This window comes from Mytilus edulis, chromosome 7, assembly GCF_963676685.1.
Source record: "Mytilus edulis chromosome 7, xbMytEdul2.2, whole genome shotgun sequence".
In the NCBI taxonomy this organism is placed as follows: domain Eukaryota; kingdom Metazoa; phylum Mollusca; class Bivalvia; order Mytilida; family Mytilidae; genus Mytilus; species Mytilus edulis.
The window spans coordinates 85,658,119-85,678,346 of NC_092350.1; the positions used below are offsets into that span (position 1 = coordinate 85,658,119).

Genomic DNA, 20,228 nt, shown 5'->3' on the forward strand with positions numbered 1-20,228 from the left:
TGATAGTGTTTCAGTTTCGTTTAAAACGCATCCCAGGTTTTATTTTTGTCACCATAAACAAAATTGGTCCAAAGTATAATGACAGTAATAACAGTAGGTGTGCAGTTAAATACTTTAAAAAAGTGAAACAATTGAACTATTTTTTCGCCTTTGACAGTCATGTGACAGTGGAAAAGGCAGCTTCGTTTATTATTTTGGACTTTAATACAAAATTCTCAATTGTGATATTTTAGACTTTAATTATCTGTGTTTTATATTCATTTTATTTTATAATTTCGTTTCTATTTACATTTCGTATCCAGGACTTAAAATCAACATGCTTTTTAATTCTTAGTTTGGACATTGAGTGACATGTTTCAATCTGTTACCTAATTAGTGACATTTTACCTTATTCATAATGTATGTTCTTAATTGTCATAATCAGATTATCATTTAATATCTATTCTTCAAGTTCTAAAAATAGTTTAATCTTTGTCAGTGAACAATATCACTCAAATTAATTGTTATTTGTTATGTCTATTCTTGTCATTTCAATTGTGTATAAATACTTGCTTATAATTTCAATAAGCAAGATTCGGACTCAGGACTTTACACTGAACACAGTCCATCTGTAATAAAAGTATTAGTATTCCATGCTGAATTATTGGTTTATTCATTCGCTAGTTCCAAAGTCTCAAGAGTTAGTTTTCACCAGAGTTTCAGTATCAGAGTTCTCATTGCTATTCAGAGCAATCATTCGTTGTGTGATCAGGTGCATCACACAGTTTCATTAACAAGAGGCCATTCAGTCAGGCTCTTGTTGCACGACCTCACAAGTCACCCAGTTTCCCCGGTGACAGATTGGTGGACGACGACGGCGTGCTGACTTTTATGCTCAGCACACGATCCCGAGACCTTAAGCAGCTAAGCGAGTTCCCCAGATAAGAAGTGCAGACAATATTCAGTGATGGAGTACAGCTTTCGACCACAATGGAGACCATGGAACATCCAGTTAGGTTACAGTCCAGCATGTGGGAGATGCGGTAAATTCCATAAACATTATATTTGTAATTCTGTCAATCAAAGGTGCTTTTCATGTAGAAAATTCGGACATTTCTCAAGTAAGTGTTTTTCAAAAGCAACAAAAGACAGACAAAGTACACCAGTTCATGTGAAATCTAGAAAACAAAAAGAACGTGATATAGCTAGAATACACAGCTATATTGAGCGCAAAAACATCATCCGAGCTTTACCGTTCTCAGGTATGAGAAATTCGGCCTTCATTCAACATTTGGACATTGCAAATGTGTTAAAAACAGAACTAAATAGTGTTAAGTCGAAATTATCAGAGGAAAAACGGAAAAATTCAGAACATCAACAGTACATTCAGGACTTAAAATTTCAAATGAACCATCTAGAGAGTGTTAAATCCGAGAGAGATCAGTTTAAGCAAGAGCTTGCAAACATTAGTAAACATAAAGAAGAAAATGCCTCGCGTATAAACGTACAGGAATATGTGAATCAAATTCAAGAATTAAAGGACCAAATAATTGAAAAAGACAAGACTGTGAAAATGGTGCAAGATCTTTACTTTATGCGTTCAACCGAATTTACGGACGAAATAGAAACATTGAAAAATGAAAAATCAGACCTTCATTCTAAACTTCAATCTCAAGAAAATTCTGTCAAACAGCTGACAGAAGAACTGCAAAGCCTTCGGCATGAAAATTATATGTTGTCTTCCAGTCAACACCAACAGCGACCTAACTACAACAACAGACACTATAACAACCGCAGAGGAGGCCGATTTAGATAGTGCTAAGTCCGAGGACGGACTTAATTGGGAGGAGAGGCATATGTGACAGTGGAAAAGGCAGCTTCGTTTATTATTTTGGACTTTAATACAAAATTCTCAATTGTGATATTTTAGACTTTAATTATCTGTGTTTTATATTCATTTTATTTTATAATTTCGTTTCTATTTACATTTCGTATCCAGGACTTAAAATCAACATGCTTTTTAATTCTTAGTTTGGACATTGAGTGACATGTTTCAATCTGTTACCTAATTAGTGACATTTTACCTTATTCATAATGTATGTTCTTAATTGTCATAATCAGATTATCATTTAATATCTATTCTTCAAGTTCTAAAAATAGTTTAATCTTTGTCAGTGAACAATATCACTCAAATTAATTGTTATTTGTTATGTCTATTCTTGTCATTTCAATTGTGTATAAATACTTGCTTATAATTTCAATAAGCAAGATTCGGACTCAGGACTTTACACTGAACACAGTCCATCTGTAATAAAAGTATTAGTATTCCATGCTGAATTATTGGTTTATTCATTCGCTAGTTCCAAAGTCTCAAGAGTTAGTTTTCACCAGAGTTTCAGTATCAGAGTTCTCATTGCTATTCAGAGCAATCATTCGTTGTGTGATCAGGTGCATCACACAGTTTCATTAACAAGAGGCCATTCAGTCAGGCTCTTGTTGCACGACCTCACAAGTCACATTATTTCCCCGGTGACAGTCACACTGCTAATCTTGAGTAGTATCTTTAAGAACATCAAAACCATTAATACGTAGTAAAACTATTCAAGTTGTACACCATTTGTTGAATAATAATATTTTATTATTTATCAGTATTAAATTAAAGTATTGTTTAGTACATATGAAAGAATGAAGCAATACAACTATAGAAGATTTAAGTTTAATCAATCTAGCGTACATTACTGTTTTTCATGTAACGATAACATGATGTAACCGTAGCCTCAGTAATTATTGTTACATTTGTAATTAATCGGTTTCTCACCCAACTTTGCATTCCGGCAATTATTCTCCAATGTAACAATAATATTTTTATTATTGTTACATTTCCATGTAACCGTAGCCAGTGCCTAACTTATTTAAGTTAGACCCTTGACTGATAAATGAAAGGTTCAGACACACAGATCCATGGGAAGAAATTTGAGCATGGAATTGACAGCAAAATAAGGTTTTGAAGCGGAGAGGTGAAAAAAGTAGTTCGATACCTTCTAAATATACGTTTATAGTGGTTATTTCCATGGATTGAAACAAGTGCCTGTGTTAAGACAAGCTTTTTATAAAAAAAAAATACTTGTTTACCAAAAAAGTACAAACATCAGCGCCGCCTGGTGTCTAAAAACTATTCAACAGTTTACTGTCTTTTAACTTTCAAATTTGAATTCATAAATACTTTTACCTTGAAGAAAATAAAATTACTCAGTTAAATGTTCAAATGAAATTTCTTCTCAGTCATTGTTCAGAACATTTCGTCTTAATGCAAAGAAAAAGAGATATGGAAACCCGGAAATATTTGCATCGACATGTTGCTGTGTTCAAAGAGGGTGGTAAAGGGTTATTTTCGTGCAACGTGATCGCCGTTTTTTATTTCACGTTCAATGTGTTTTTACTTTTTTATTTGACGTTCAGTCGTGCAAGACGGGTGCCTCGTTCAACGTGTTCTGCTTATTTAATTTTACGTGCGTTGTGATTTTCAAAGTCTTATTTTGCGTGCTCGGTATTTGTCAAATAAAATTCAAACACATGGCAGGGATCGTCAAGAAATACTTTTTTAAAAGCCTAAATCAATTATATCCTAAATGTGTATACTAAATCGGGAATATCAAGTAAAACAAAGAGTTAATATATACAAGAAGACAGTGACTCAGTTACAAAAGGTTCAAATAAAAGTATTTATTTTTCGTGCAACGTTCATTACAGAAATTATTTCACGTTCAACGTGAAATTATGTCTTATTTCACGTTTTTTTCGTGCAAGCACCCCCCCTTTACCACCCTCTTCAAACTGTAAAAAATATTTTTAAAATGACCTAAAATGAATGTGTCATTTCTTCACCTGAGTCAGATATAACAGAAATTACCCTTTAAAGCCATTGAAATGACGTCTTCTTGGTTAAATAGAATTGCTTGCAGTTTGTCGATTACAGTCTAAATTACGAGAAGAGCAGGAAGTTTTTGTCAAAACGAGACGCTGAAAAACGGGATTAGGACAAGTCGGACCAAGAATACTCGGACCTTCTTCTTTATTCTTTCATCAACTATCTGGAGTACCACCATGCGCGTAGCTACGTTTACGTCAAAACGCCCGGGCGTACACTTGAATTTTGTAAAACAAAATATTTTCATCTAGATATTATTAAAAGAATTGGTTAACAATACATCAACCTTCTAAGTCTTTCTTCAATTGCTAATAATTTCGAATAAAAATGACAAAATTGGTGTCATATTTATATATTTGTTCATTTTCTGTCAAAGTCTAAATCTACCTTGATTTCTATACTCGCTTTCCTTTTAGCAATTCCTTATTCCTAATTCGAATTAGTTTAATTTGCATTCGAAACGTTTGACGTCCTAATGTCAATTCTAATTCGAATTGCAATGCGCGTCAAATTCGCTAAACTGTCAAAACGACGTTAACTTTTAATTCGTATTAACAAAAGCATATTTCTAATGCGAATTGGATAATTCGAACTAGCCAATTCGAATTAAAAAAGAAGAGTGTGTGAACGCGATTAGCGAATTCAATTCGAATTAAACGTTCGTGTGAACGAGGCATATGATTCGAAATGTGGTTTGCATTATGATCTTTTTAATTATAACTGTGTAGTTTTTTTTTATATATTAATAACTTTGTCAAACCGTCGTATGATTTTACGATAGCTGGACAAAAACTGTGTATGGTCAAACGAGTATCCAGCGCATCATGACGAAATTATATATGATGAATTTTCCCGTAATTTATGGATTTTTAAAAGGAATTTCTTAAAGAAGTTACATTCTGAGGTTAAAATTTGGTACATATAAATTATTTGTAAAACCGTGGTCAAAGTTAATGAAACTTTTTTGGAGGAAAACGCATATAGCGCAAGAATAAATTTCCATCCTGGTATCTATGATGTCGAGTTAATTTACATGATAAATTTATAAACCTCCATTTTTTGTTATGAAACTTGTGCAGAAATTAAATGAAAATATTTGATTTGTTAAAATCCTGTAATGGACTGATAAATGAATAAACTTTTACGGGGAGAAATTTCTTTTTTGGAAAAGGGGGGGGGGGGGGGTCGGACCTTTATCGGGACTAATGTCGGGATTAAAATTTCCTTAAATTCGGGAGCTCGGGATTGATCCTTTCGGGATTTGGGAATTCTTTTTTCGAATTTCGCGATGTCGGGATTAAAATTTCCTTAAATTCGGGAGCTCGGGATTTCATGTTTTTAGGCCCTGGATTTCGCCAACTTTCATTTGTTTTGTTTTATGAATACCATTCCGATTCAAGTTTAAGCAACTGTGTACAAACTGTTTTGCCGTTTCGTTGATCATGAAAGTGAGGTCTATGAGAAGAAACTTCGGTCACAGCCGTTTAAAACTAGTCTGCAATTTATGCAAGAAATTGTTGAGAATTATGGCATCGAAAGAAAACAACAACGACGACGAAGACAATCTAGTGTAAACGGTCCGTAGCTATCTTGAATGAGTGAAGTGAGGGACTGTCGTGTATGTTTACATTTTTGGGTTACGCTTTTTATCTATTTGTATAGTAGTATTATAACTCATACAACAGCGAAAAATACTAGGGGAGAGTTGAGCGTCCATAAACATGTTTAACCCGCCACAATCTTTGTGTGCCTATCCCAAGTCAGGAGTCTGAAAGCTCAGTGATTTTCTTTGGTTCATGCATGTCTGTCATATTTGTTTTTCGTGATTTTTTTTTCTTCTAAAGATTTAGATGTTAGTTTCTCATGCCATGGTTTTTGAAGCAGACTTGGCCTAACTGGTATGCAGTTTTCTCATGCCATGGGTTTTGAAGCAGATTTGGCCTAACTGGTATGCAGTTTTCTCATGCCATGGTTTTTGTAGCAGACTTGGCCTAACTGGTATGCAGTTTTCTCATGCCATGGTTTTTGTAGCAGACTTGGCCTAACTGGTATGCAGTTTTCTCATTGTTGAAGGTCCAACAGTTATCTACAATTGCTTACATCCACTTCATTTGAACTTGGATTGTTGTCTCATTAGCAATCATACCACATCACTATACCTTTTATCAGGAACTTGACTTTTTGGTAATTTCTAAACTATTATCATTAGTACTGCAGATTTGAAAGGAAACAAACCGTTTAGTCTGTGTGAATGATAAAAGTCTTACTAGTAAAGAGATGGCGTTATAGACACACAGTCAATATATTAAAGATGTCTTCAAGATCTTTAACAAAAAGCAGACATTCATAGAGATTGCTTTTGTCTTATCACATTAAGAATATTGTATGCCAAGTTACTTGTAAGCCAGCAAAAATATTTAACTTGAGTGGGAAATGTAGGCTCAGCATATACATGTAGCTCAATTTTGGTAATTTAGCTTCATAATATAATTTCCGCAGGAATAAATATTACAGTATATGTTCCTAACGGAACAAATGGTATAGAATATTTGTTCCCACAGGAATAGATATTATGACAATGTTTATAATAAAGTTTCCATTGGAGCTTCTGTTAGGCGGAACAAATATACCTTGACAGTGTGTCTTATAAATTTATGAACATACTATGGAGGGATCAAATTACCGGTGAACATCTTACTATATGGTCGTATATAGATGTTATCTAATTGGCATGATATTACTATGTACATGTATTCTTGTTCTCCGTGGACTATCAATACATCTACGACTTTGTTCTATTATTCCGTTTTACATATTTTACATCATCCTCCGTTCTTGTCTCGAGACGATTCTCGAATAGTCGTAGACATATACAAATCGATACGATTTCATATCATATATAAACTGTTTCAACCAGACTGGGTCTACGCCTGACTGGCCATTGTAGAGTTCCTAACCAAACGCATGTTGTCACATGATACCAGACTGTGTCTACGCCTGACTGGCCATTGTAGAGTTCCTAACCAAGCGCATGTTGTCACATGATACCAGACTAGGTCTCTGCCTGACTGGCCTTTGTAGAGTTCCTAACCAAACGCATGTTGTCACATGATACCAGACTGGGTCTCTGCCTGACTGGATTTTGTAGAGTTCCTAACCAAACGCATGTTGTCACATGATACCAGACTGGGTCTCTGCCTGACTGGCCATTGTAGAGTTTCTAACCAAGGGCATGTTGTCACATGATACCAGACTGGGTCTCTGCCTGACTGGATTTTGTAGAGTTCCTAACCAAACGCATGTTGTCACATGATACCAGACTGGGTCTCTGCCTGACTGGCCATTGTAGAGTTCCTAACCAAGGGCATGTTGTCACATGATACCAGACTGGGTCTCTGCCTGACTGGCCATTGTAGAGTTCCTAACCAAACGCATGTTGTCACATGATACCAGACTGGGTCTCTGCCTGACTGGCCATTGTAGAGTTCCTAACCAAACGCATGTTGTCACATGATACCAGACTGGGTCTCCGCCCGACTGGCCATTGTAGAGTTCCTAACCAAGCGCATGTTGTCACATGATACCAGACTGGGTCTCTGCCTGACTGGCCATTGTAGAGTTCCTAACCAAGCGTATGTTGTCACATGATACTATGCCTATGGGCAACCATTTGATCTTCTGTGGGAGGAGGTGGGGCTCCGGAATAAATATTCGTGATCATTTTTTGCTACTAGTACAAATTATTGTCATTCACATTTATTTTCTGCATTGTCCTGTATTTTGTTGGACAAAACATTCATCTTCTTCCCGTCTTTTCCAAAATTATTTACAAGGCCGGAATATTTTATTCCAAAATCCTACGGCCCCATTCTCTTTGTTTAGAATATCAAATGGTCATCCCCTAAGGAATTGAATTCGTTGACAGTCAACCGGTATTCATGACTTTGATTTGGCTGTTATACCATCGGTGGTGGATACGTTGTACCAAAGAAATGATTTAAATCAAGAATGTATGATTAAGGATGTTTACTTGTCAAGTTTTGGAATTTTTGTCAGATTTTCAGAATCCTCTGGTTTTATCCATTTAATTTAAATGCCTTAAAAGTGGCCAATGGACCCCCATTTTTCACTTTATAAATCTATTACATGTATAATAACAAGCCATTTGTAAAAGTCTTATAAAATCTTTTTTTTTTGTATATAGTTTTTGAGAGCTTTAACTGGTCAATGGCTCCAATGGCTAATATCTCGAAAACAAGCACATTGCTCCCTATATATATATTTTTTTTTTTTGCTTTTTTGATTCCTCAATTTATCCCCTATCAATATAAACTAGTGTTATGGAAAGCTATTTATTTTGAAACTGAGCAGCGAACTTCCTTAAATGTCATTTCCAATACTGCGTAACTTGCAGAATTGTGTTCTTTTAAATCATAATTCATGATTATGCCTATTTTAATTAACACTTGATCACCTATACGCTTCCGCAGCGTTTTTCTGGATTAACCTTCATCGGAAATGCTCAAAACCAAATATTTAAAAAGATATGACTCAAAGATAAAAGATAAAAGCCAAATCTATCTACGGTCAACTTAATTTACCTTATTGAAATCATCACTATACAAAAATAAGATGATACTTCACATATCGTACAGTTAGTTGTAAAAATTACCAAAATCACAAAATGTGAAGCATTTCCGATAACAGACTCCCTTTTAAAAAATAAAAATCAACAGCTCGGTTTACGTGCTACATGATAAAAAAATATATATGATAGATATATTGAAGCCACTACACAGATTTACGTGTCAAATAAATTGCTAAAGTGACGTCACGAAATAATGAAAGATGAAAAGAGAATAAAACATCATTGACAAAACGTCGTTACCTTATGCTCTCGTAGCTGAAATCAATCAATGCTTAATATATTAACATTAACCAACGATCGGCCCTTTGGCAGTTAAAGAACACCTAAATCGGCCCTTTAAGAGAAACGTCAATCGGCCCGACCAGCAATTGGCAGTTAGAGGTAACGTCAATCAGCCCTGCTCGGTCCGTTGGCAGTATAAGGGTTAAGAACACTTCTGAGTGATTGATTCAGGGGGGAAAGGGGGGCGTACGACCCGGCCCACCGTTTCATTGTTCCGATTCGTCTTTTAAACAGGTGTGATTTGTCTTAAGACTAATCCGAGTTGTCTTAAAATGATTTTGACAAAATGTCAATGCTTTATATATAAATGTCTATATATATATAAATTATTATTATTAATTACTATATTATTAATTATTATAAAAAAATAAGTCAAATGGAACCATTGATTCACATAAATTCGCCAATGGATATTGACTGATTGCTACAGTGATTTCCCCAACAGGAGGATCTTTTCCTTTGTCACCTCCATGACTGAGGGTCTGGTATGGGGGGATCATTAGAAACAGGCAAAGTACCATCTGACTGGAACCACGCAAACGTCAAAACTGTATTAAAAAAAGGGGATAAACATAACCCAGGTAACTACAGACCTATATCCTTAACATGCACAGCTTGCAATTTACTTGAACATATTCTTGCAAGCAGCATGATGCAACATCTAGAAATCAATAACACACTTTATGAATTACAACATGGATTTAGGGCAAAACGATCATGTGAGTCCCAAGTTATCTTTCTGATTCATGAATTATCACAAAAAATGACAAGAACATACAAACAGATCTCATAATCATGGATTTTGCTAAAACTTTTGACAACTGGGTACCACACAAAAGATTAATTTACAAAATGAAATACTTTGGCATATCAGAACAAATCATAAACTGGGTCGAATCCTTACTTTCAAACAGAACTCGAACAGTACTTTTAGAAAACATGACTTTGTCATCTTCAAAAATACCAGTCATATCGGGTGTCCCACAGGGTACAGTGCTAGGACCTATACTTTTCCTTATTTACCTAAATGACCTTCCAGAATACATCCAAAATATCAACATCAGACTCTTCGCAGATGACAGTATAATTTACAGACAAATTAAATCTCAAAACGACTGCATCAAGCTTCAAACCACCAAAGACTGGAACAAATTACCTCCGACATAACTAAAAACACCACTATAGAAACCTTTATATAGAAAAAATATATTAGAAAAATTAAATAAAAACAAAGAAAAATCTAAAAACGAAGAAAAATTGTAAAAATTTGTATTATATATAACAAATATATAACATAACAAAATTATTTATTATGGAAAACAAAACAAAATTACTAATACTTAATAAATTATAAATTTGGAAACATTTACCAGACATGCGCCGGAAAGTAAACATCAGTTTTTTTTTATGGTTTTCTGAAGCGGAAGAAGAGAAGAAAGTTGAATAGAAGAAGAAGAGGGGGGGGAGTCGTTGAACAACTGACCAATCAGTGACATATGTAATTACAGAAAGTCACATTTTCCTTCGTCACATCAGTGACATATGTAATTACAGAAAGTCACATTTATCTTCGTCACATCAGTGACACATGTAGTTTCAGATGTCAATTGGCTATGTTTTTTGTAGAATAGTATATTTGTTTTGCACAATTTCAACTTTTATGCGAACACAGTCATGTGTACTTTTCTTGTTGGCTTTATTTCAAGAAAAATATAATTGACCTGTTCCTTTGGTAAATGCAGGATTTACACTTCCGAACACAAAAGTCTTAACACTTTCTGATATGTCAAATCCTCTGTTTGCTAAGAAGTTATCCCCTAGTAAAAGCTTCGTTAATGGAGCTCGCTTCTCAGTTTCAAAGTAATTAACTTTTCAAAACACTAGTTTATATAGATAGGGGGTTAATAAAGGAATCCAAAGAGCAAAACAAGTATATATAGGTCACCTTGCTTGTTTTCGTGATATTAGCCATTGACATTTTGGCAGGAAAATATTCTCTCTTGACTTTTCATAGCTTTATCATTGACAAGTTAAAGTTCTGTTAAAAAGTAATTAAAGTTTTATAAGACTTTTACAGTTGGCATATCAGTATACATGTAAAAGATTTATTAAAAGAAAAATGGGGGTCACCGAGCAATTTTTTTCAAGGCATTCAAATGGATAAATTGGGTAAAAATATAATGATTACAGAAAAGAAAAATGTCCAGAATCCAGAAGTAGTTGCAGAATAGCCATTATTTTTAAAAGATAAAGAATAAAGAGCGAAAATATTAAAGAATACAGAAATGAACCGGGATCCCAATCAACACCCTCATATAATGACACAGATAAACAAATCAAAAACATCACAGTTACTTGACCAGGCTTCAGCACAGGAAAGTCAATTCTAAGGTGTTTAACACAGTAAAAAACAATGTCACAAAAAACTTACCCTGTCACAGAAATATGTAACTTTACCCTGTCACAGAAATATGTAACATTACGCTGTCACATGAATAATTTATGTAACATTACGCTGTCACAGAAATGTGTAATTTTACGCTGTCACAGAAATATGTATCTTAACACTGTCACGGAAATATGTAACTTTCCGCTGTCTCAGAAATATGTAATTGTCCGCTGTCTTAGAAATATGTAACTTTACGCTGTCACAGAAATGTGTAATTTTACGCTGTCACAGAAATATGTAACTTAACACTGTCTCGGAAATATGTAACTTTACACTGTCACAGAAATATGTAACTTTCTGCTGTAACATAAATATGTAATTTTACGCTGTCTCGGAAATATGTAACTTAACACTGTCACGGAAATATGTAACTTTACACTGTCACAGAAATATGTAACTTTCTGCTGTCACATAAATATGTAGTTTTACGCTGTCACAGAAATATGTAACTTTACGCTGTCACAGAAATATGTAACTTTACGCTGTCACAGAAATATGTAACTTTACGCTGTCACAGAAATATGTAACTTTACACTGTCACAGAAATATGTAACTTTCTGCTGTCACATAAATATGTAGTTTTACGCTGTCACAGAAATATGTAACTTTACGCTGTTACAGAAATATGTAACTTTACGCTGTCACAAAAATATGTAACTTTACTCTGTCACAGAAATATGTAACTTTAAGACGGCGTGCACAAAGTTGACGGCAACTGTAAAATGCGCTTTTTAAATAGTTCCATACAACCGTGTTTAAAATATTTTTGAATAAAAATAAGAATTAGAATTTTTTTATGATAAAATAATAAATGCATGCCATTAAAATCCACATTAATAGTAAAATAAATTAAAATTTAATCTATAAAGCATGAAACAGACATACAGAAAACGGCAAAAATACGGTGTAACTTGTAACATTAAATAAGCATAAATTAGAGTTTTTGACCTAAAACTTATACAAATTCAACATATTTTCCTGCATTTTCGTATTACAGAATTGTTGGGATTCGGACTCGGACATCACACGAAATTCATCGCAAAAAAATTCAAAAACGATCATGGTAGATAAGTTTGGAATTATCTTCGTTATGTGTAAGAAGTAGTAATTTGGAAGGACTAATAATCGAAATGGAAGAATCGGCAAGAAAAAATGTGTAATTGCAATCTTTTTATTTCAAAATGACTTGGTATTCAAAATGTGCATAACCAGAGGTTTTAGATAATCTGCAAAATATGAATGATTCGATAGTCTCGACTGAACACCTGAATTTTTTTTAATGTCCAGCTATTATGTTATAATCTAAGGAAATGACGTTTTAACGCTATTTTCTGAAAAGTGTTTCCGACATAGTCGCTAATCATTTCCATTGCACTGCTCTTAGCATATATTTATTTATATTTCCAGAATGTGCATTTGCTGCACTTTTTTGTTCAAAAGAAAAAAGAAATATGTTGAACGTAAATATTTAAAGTTATGTGATGAACTAAGTGTCCAGTGTTTTTGTTACGCGCTTGTTTTCTGGGCGGAAATGCCGACGTCGTAAATGGTTTTAGTAATTTGAAGACGTTACGTTTGTGGACTCAGCTTTGTGCACGCCGTCTATGCTGTCACAGAAATATGTAACGTTACGCTAACACAGAAATATGTAACTTTACTCTGTCACAGAAATATGTAACGTTACGCTGTCACAGAAATATGTAACTTTACCCTGTCACAGAAATATGTAACTTTACGCTGTCACAGAAATATGTAACTTTACGCTGTCACAAAAATATTTTACTTTATGCTGTACGTGGTGGCCTTCGGCTGTTATCTGCTTTTAGGTCGGGTTGTTGTCTCTTTGGCATATCCCCCATTTCCATTCTCAATTTTATACTTTACGCTGTCACAAAATTATGTAACTTTATGCTAACACAGAAATATGTTACTTTATGCTGACACAGAAATATTTTACTTTACGCTGTCACATAAATATACAACTTTACGCTGTCACATAAATATACAACTTTACGCTGTCAAAGAAATATGTTACTTTCTGCTATTTTATAACCCAAGAATCTAATTCTCCATCACTGTGTTGGTATGTAACCTGTAAATGTATATTTGTACTGAGTTAAATTAGCCAAATTAGCCACAGTCTTACTCCGCATTTGGTAGAATTCTGCCATTGTGTTAAAGGCATGGACAGTTAATTTTTAGTTGAGGGAGGGATTCTCGAAACACATGTTTTGTCCTGTATAGAAAAATATTATTGCAAGACTTAATTTTTGAAATCCACAACTTCATAAAGAAACTTTTTTTTCAATTTTCCTCCTTGAACAATCATGTTTAGATTTAGAATCAAACAATGTTTTTTTTCGAAAAAAAAATAAGAATAATGGTGATTGTATGTTAAATATTTGTTCACAAATAAAAATTACAAGTTCATGTCCATGATTTTACTAGGAATATAAGTCCTAGGACAAATGTTCCTAGGAAAATAAGTCCATAGCTAGTAAATTATGTCTGGCACTTGTTTTCCTAGAAAAAATTGTCCCAAGACTTGTTTTTCTTATAGTTTTATTATATCATAAAATATATTTAAAATAGATGACATTGAAATTGGGGTAAAAACTCTAATTTGGCATTACAATTAGAAAGATCACAGAGAACATGTGTACTAAGTTAAAAGTTGATTGGACTTCAACTTCATCAAAAACTACATTAACCAATAATTTAAACCTGAAGCGGGACAGACAGACGGACAAACGAACAGAAGGACAAATGAACGGACGCCCAGACCAGAAAACATAGTGCCCCTCTACTATCTTAGGTGGAATATAAAAAATTGAAACTCCCACAGCATGCACTTCTTTAAAACCTACTATTACTGTGTGTTTATTTATTCTTCATTGTCTAGAGAACACAGGGGAGGGTTGAGTTGTCACACAATATGTTTTACCCCAGCTAAGTTGACTAAGCTACTAGTCCGATGCCCCAGACTCTTATTCAGATTAGTAAGTATTTGCAAAATATTGTTTACACAGTCATAAGCACAATGCCGGAATATTGGTCTATGGACTAGTAGTTAGAAAGGATTTTGGGACAGACTGTGACCACATCACATTTGTTTCTCTTTTTTCAGATGAAGACATTTGTCAGCCTCTCGATTCCAGTGTCAAGCTATCCAGCAATTCTCTTTATAAAAAGCTATCGAACAATTTGTCATTCTGCAATTTGGTTTGGAAAACTACTTGAGCGACAATTTTTATTTTTTTCAAAATCTTGGTTTTTGTCTTTTTTTTCGTTCGAAAAAAGTGTTATATAAAAAAGGAAAGATTTAAAAACATTCTGACTTTGATTCATAGATTTCTAACTCACAATTACGGTTTTGAAAGTAACATTATAATTTACCCATTGTCTTGGCAGTTCTTCATGGCTAGGTATTATATACTCTGCTTAAATAAATAGCTTTTGGATAGTACTACACGGGATAGTATCGAATTTCTGGGATGGACATTCTCCAAGGCCGAAATTGTTTTCCCGAAACCTCGAAAAAGGCCAAATTCTATAAAATACGCATTTGGGATACCCACTTTCAAACCTATTATCTCGGCCGTTCTCTGTGGCTAGGCATTAAAGAATCTGCTTTGACAATAAGCTATTGAATAGTATTATAACGGGATAGTAATTAATAGAATTTCGGGGTCAGCATATTCAAAGGCCGTAAAGTTTCGTCCGAAGCATTGAACAATGCCATATTCTATAAAATACGCATTTGGGTGACCCACTTTTCAACTCATGGTCTCGACCGTTCTTTATGGCTAGGAATTATAGACTCTGCTTTTCAAAACAGTTATTTGATAGTACTTCAATGGGATTGCAAATAACTTCTTGATTAAGCATTCTTAAAGGCCGAAACATTTCGTCTGAAACATTGAACAAAGCCAAATTCTATAAAATACGCATTGGGGGTACCCACTTTCCAATGCATTGTCTAAGTAGTTCTTTGTGGCAAGGGATTATAAACTCTGCTTTAATGAATAGTTTTTGGATGGTACTAAAATGGGATAGGATCGAATTTCTTGAGCAAGCATTCTCAAAGACCGACAATTTTCGTCCTAAACAATGAAAAAACCCAGATTCATTGGGGGATACCAAATTTCCAACTCATTGTTACGGCCGTTCTTTATGGCTAAGGGTTATAGACTCTGCTTTATAAAATAACTACTTGATAGTACTACAACGGGATAGAAAACAAATTCTGAAGTAGGCATTCGTAAAGGCCAAAATATTTCGTCCGAAACAATGAAAAAGGCCAATTTATATAAAATACGCATCTCCTCGTTTCTAAGATGTAAATAACTTATTTTCCATAAATTGGTTCATAAGAAAAGGGGAGTAACTTGATTAGGATCGGTTTCTTATAAAATACAAACTTCATTTTGTAGTAAAAGTTCAATGGTAAGTAATCGGTTACTTATAAAATACAAACTTCCTTTTGTAGTAAAGGTTCAATGGTAAGTCATTGGTTACTTATAAAATACAAACTTCCTTTTGTAGTAAAAGTTCAATGGTAAGTCATCGGTTACTTATAAAATACAAACTTCCTTTTGTAGTAAAAGTTCAATGGTAAGTCATCGGTTACTTATAAAATACAAACGTCCTTTTGTAGAAAAAGTTCAATGGTAAGTCATCGGTTACTTATAAAATACAAACTTCCTTTTGTAGTAAAAGTTCAATGGTAAGTCAATCGGTTACTTATAAAATACAAACGTCCTTTTGTAGAAAAAGTTCAATGGTAAGTCATCGGTTACTTATAAAATACAAACTTCCTTTTGTAGTAAAAGTTAAATGGTAAGTCATCGGTTACTTATAAAATACAAACTTCCTTTTTGTAGTAAAAGTTAAATGGTCAGTCATCGGTTACTTATAAAATACAAACTTCCTTTTATAGTAAAAGTTCAATGGTAAGTCAATCGGTTACTTATAAAATACAAACTTCCTTTTGTAGTAAAAGTTAAATGGTAAGTCATCGGTTACTTATAAAATACAAACTTCCTTTTGTAGTAAAAGTTCAATGGTAAGTCATCGGTTACTTATAAAATACAAACTTCCTTTTATAGAAAAAGTTCAATGGTAAGTCATCGGTTACTTATAAAATACAAACTTCCTTTTGTAGTAAAAGTTAAATGGTAAGTCATCGGTTACTTATAAAATACAAACTTCCTTTTATAGAAAAAGTTCAATGGTAAGTCATCGGTTACTTATAAAATACAAACTTCCTTTTATAGAAAAAGTTCAATGGTAAGTCATCGGTTACTTATAAAATACAAACTTCCTTTTGTAGTAAAAGTTAAATGGTAAGTCATCGGTTACTTATAAAATACAAACTTCCTTTTATAGAAAAAGTTCAATGGTAAGTCATCGGTTACTTATAAAATACAAACTTCCTTTTATAGAAAAAGTTCAATGGTAAGTCATCGGTTACTTATAAAATACAAACTTCCTTTTGTAGTAAAAGTTCAATGGTAAGTCATCGGTTACTTATAAAATACAAACTTCCTTTTATAGAAAAAGTTCAATGGTAAGTCATCGATTACTTATAAAATACAAACTTCCTTTTATAGAAAAAGTTCAATGGTAAGTCATCGGTTACTTATAAAATACAAACTTCCTTTTGTAGAAAAAGTTCAATGGTAAGTCAATCGGTTACTTATAAAATACAAACTTCCTTTTGTAGTAAAAGTTAAATGGTAAGTCAATCGGTTACTTATAAAATACAAACTTCCTTTTGTAGTAAAAGTTCAATGGTTAGTCAATCGGTTACTTATAAAATACAAACTTCCTTTTGTAGTAAAAGTTCAATGGTAAGTCATCGGTTACTTATAAAATACAAACTTCCTTTTGTAGTAAAAGTTCAATGGTTAGTCAATCGGTTACTTATAAAATACAAACTTCCTTTTGTAGTAAAAGTTAAATGGTAAGTCAATCGGTTACTTATAAAATACAAACTTCCTTTTATAGTAAAAGTTCAATGGTAAGTCATCGGTTACTTATAAAATACAAACTTCCTTTTGTAGTAAAAGTTCAATGGTAAGTCAATCGGTTACTTGTAAAATACAAACTTCCTTTTATAGTAAAAGTTCAATGGTAAGTCAATCGGTTACTTATAAAATACAAACTTCCTTTTATAGTAAAAGTTAAATGGTAAGTCATCGGTTACTTATAAAATACAAACTTCCTTTTGTAGTAAAAGTTCAATGGTAAGTCATCGGTTACTTATAAAATACAAACTTCCTTTTGTAGTAAAAGTTCAATGGTAAGTCAATCGGTTACTTATAAAATACAAACTTCCTTTTATAGTAAAAGTTCAATGGTAAGTCAATCGGTTACTTATAAAATACAAACTTCCTTTTATAGTAAAAGTTCAATGGTAAGTCATCGGTTACTTATAAAATACAAACTTCCTTTTGTAGTAAAAGTTCAATGGTTAGTCAATCGGTTACTTATAAAATACAAACTTCCTTTTGTAGTAAAAGTTCAATGGTAAGTCAATCGGTTACTTATAAAATACAAACTTCCTTTTGTAGTAAAAGTTCAATGGTAAGTCAATCGGTTACTTATAAAATACAAACTTCCTTTTGTAGTAAAAGTTCAATGGTAAGTCAATCGGTTACTTATAAAATACAAACTTCCTTTTGTAGTAAAAGTTCAATGGTTAGTCAATCGGTTACTTATAAAATACAAACTTCCTTTTATAGTAAAAGTTCAATGGTAAGTCCTCGGTTACCTATAAAATACAAACTTCCTTTTGTAGTAAAAGTTCAATGGTAAGTCATCGGTTACTTATAAACTACAAACTTCCTTTTGTAGTAAAAGTTCAATGGTAAGTCAATCGGTTACTTATAAAATACAAACTTCCTTTTATAGTAAAAGTTCAATGGTAAGTCAATCGGTTACTTATAAAATACAAACTTCCTTTTGTAGTAAAAGTTCAATGGTAAGTCATCGGTTACTTATACAATACAAACTTCCTTTTGTAGTAAAAGTTCAATGGTAAGTCAATCGGTTACTTATAAAATACAAACTTCCTTTTGTAGTAAAAGTTCAATGGTAAGTCATCGGTTACTTATAAAATACAAACTTCCTTTTATAGTAAAAGTTCAATGGTAAGTCCTCGGTTACTTATAAAATACAAACTTCCTTTTGTAGTAAAAGTTCAATGGTAAGTCAATCGGTTACTTATAAAATACAAACTTCCTTTTGTAGTAAAAGTTCAATGGTAAGTCAATCGGTTACTTATAAAATACAAACTTCCTTTTGTAGTAAAAGTTCAATGGTTAGTCAATCGGTTACTTATAAAATACAAACTTCCTTTTGTAGTAAAAGTTAAATGGTAAGTCAATCGGTTACTTATAAAATACAAACTTCCTTTTGTAGTAAAAGTTAAATGGTAAGTCAATCGGTTACTTATAAAATACAAACTTCCTTTTGTAGTAAAAATTCAATGGTAAGTCAATCGGTTACTTATAAAATACAAACTTCCTTTTGTAGTAAAAGTTCAATGGTTAGTCAATCGGTTACTTATAAAATACAAACTTCCTTTTGTAGTAAAAGTTAAATGGTAAGTCAATCGGTTACTTATAAAATACAAACTTCCTTTTGTAGTAAAAATTCAATGGTAAGTCAATCGGTTACTTATAAAATACAAACTTCCTTTTGTAGTAAAAGTTAAATGGTAAGTCAATCGGTTACTTATAAAATACAAACTTCCTTTTATAGTAAAAGTTCAAGGGTAAGTCATCGGTTACTTATAAAATACAAACTTCCTTTTGTAGTAAAAGTTCAATGGTAAGTCAATCGGTTACTTATAAAATACAAACTTCCTTTTGTAGTAAAAGTTCAATGGTAAGTCAATCGGTTACTTATAAAATACAAACTTCCTTTTATAGTAAAAGTTAAATGGTAAGTCAATCGGTTACTTATAAAATACAAACTTCCTTTTGTAGTAAAAATTCAATGGTAAGTCAATCGGTTACTTATAAAATACAAACTTCCTTTTGTAGTAAAAGTTAAATGGTAAGTCAATCGGTTACTTATAAAATACAAACTTCCTTTTATAGTAAAAGTTCAATGGTAAGTCAATCGGTTACTTATAAAATACAAACTTCCTTTTGTAGTAAAGGTTCAATGGTTAGTCATCGGTTACTTATAAAATACAAACTTCCTTTTGTAGTAAAAGTTCAATGGTAAGTCATCGGTTACTTATAAAATACAAACTTCCTTTTATAGTAAAAGTTCAATGGTAAGTCATCGGTTACTTATAAAATACAAACTTCCTTTTGTAGTAAAAGTTCAATGGTAAGTCATCGGTTACTTATAAAATACAAACTTCCTTTTATAGTAAAAGTTCAATGGTAAGTCAATCGGTTACTTATAAAATACAAACTTCCTTTTGTTGTAAAAGTTCAATGGTAAGTCATCGGTTACTTATAAAATACATTTACTTCCTTTTGCAGTAAAAGTTCAATGGTAAGTCATCGGTTACTTATAAAATACAAACTTTCTTTTGTAGTAAAAGTTCAATGGTAAGTCATTGGCTACTTATAAAATACATTTACTTCCTTTTGCAGTAAAAGTTCAATGGTAAGTCAATATTGACATCAATCGGTTACTTCAAGTTAAAAAAATACAAACTTCCTTTTGTAGTAAAAATTCAATGGTAAGTCAATCGGTTACTTATAAAATACAAACTTCCTTTTGTAGTAAAAGTTCAATGGTAAGTCCTCGGTTACTTATTAAATACAAACTTCCTTTTGTAGTAAAAGTTCAATGGTAAGTCATCGGTTACTTATAAAATACAAACTTCCTTTTATAGTAAAAGTTCAATGGTTAGTCAATCGGTTACTTATAAAATACAAACTTCCTTTTGTAGTAAAAGTTCAATGGTAAGTCAT

The 20,228-nt window shown here is 32.7% G+C and overlaps 1 long non-coding RNA gene across 2 annotated transcripts in view; it reads right to left on the reverse strand.

Moving 5' to 3' along the window:
- The window catches only part of LOC139482707 (uncharacterized), an 88,004-nt gene that overhangs the window by 14,708 nt on the left and 53,068 nt on the right, over window positions 1-20,228 (reverse strand). The window contains exon 1 of one of the 2 annotated variants that reach the window (XR_011654924.1): window positions 3,890-3,967. The exons of the other annotated variant lie outside the window; for it this stretch is intronic. This is a non-coding gene — a long non-coding RNA (uncharacterized lncRNA). Of the gene's footprint in view, window positions 1-3,889; window positions 3,968-20,228 lie in introns of those variants that run through there. 2 annotated transcript variants of the gene reach the window in all.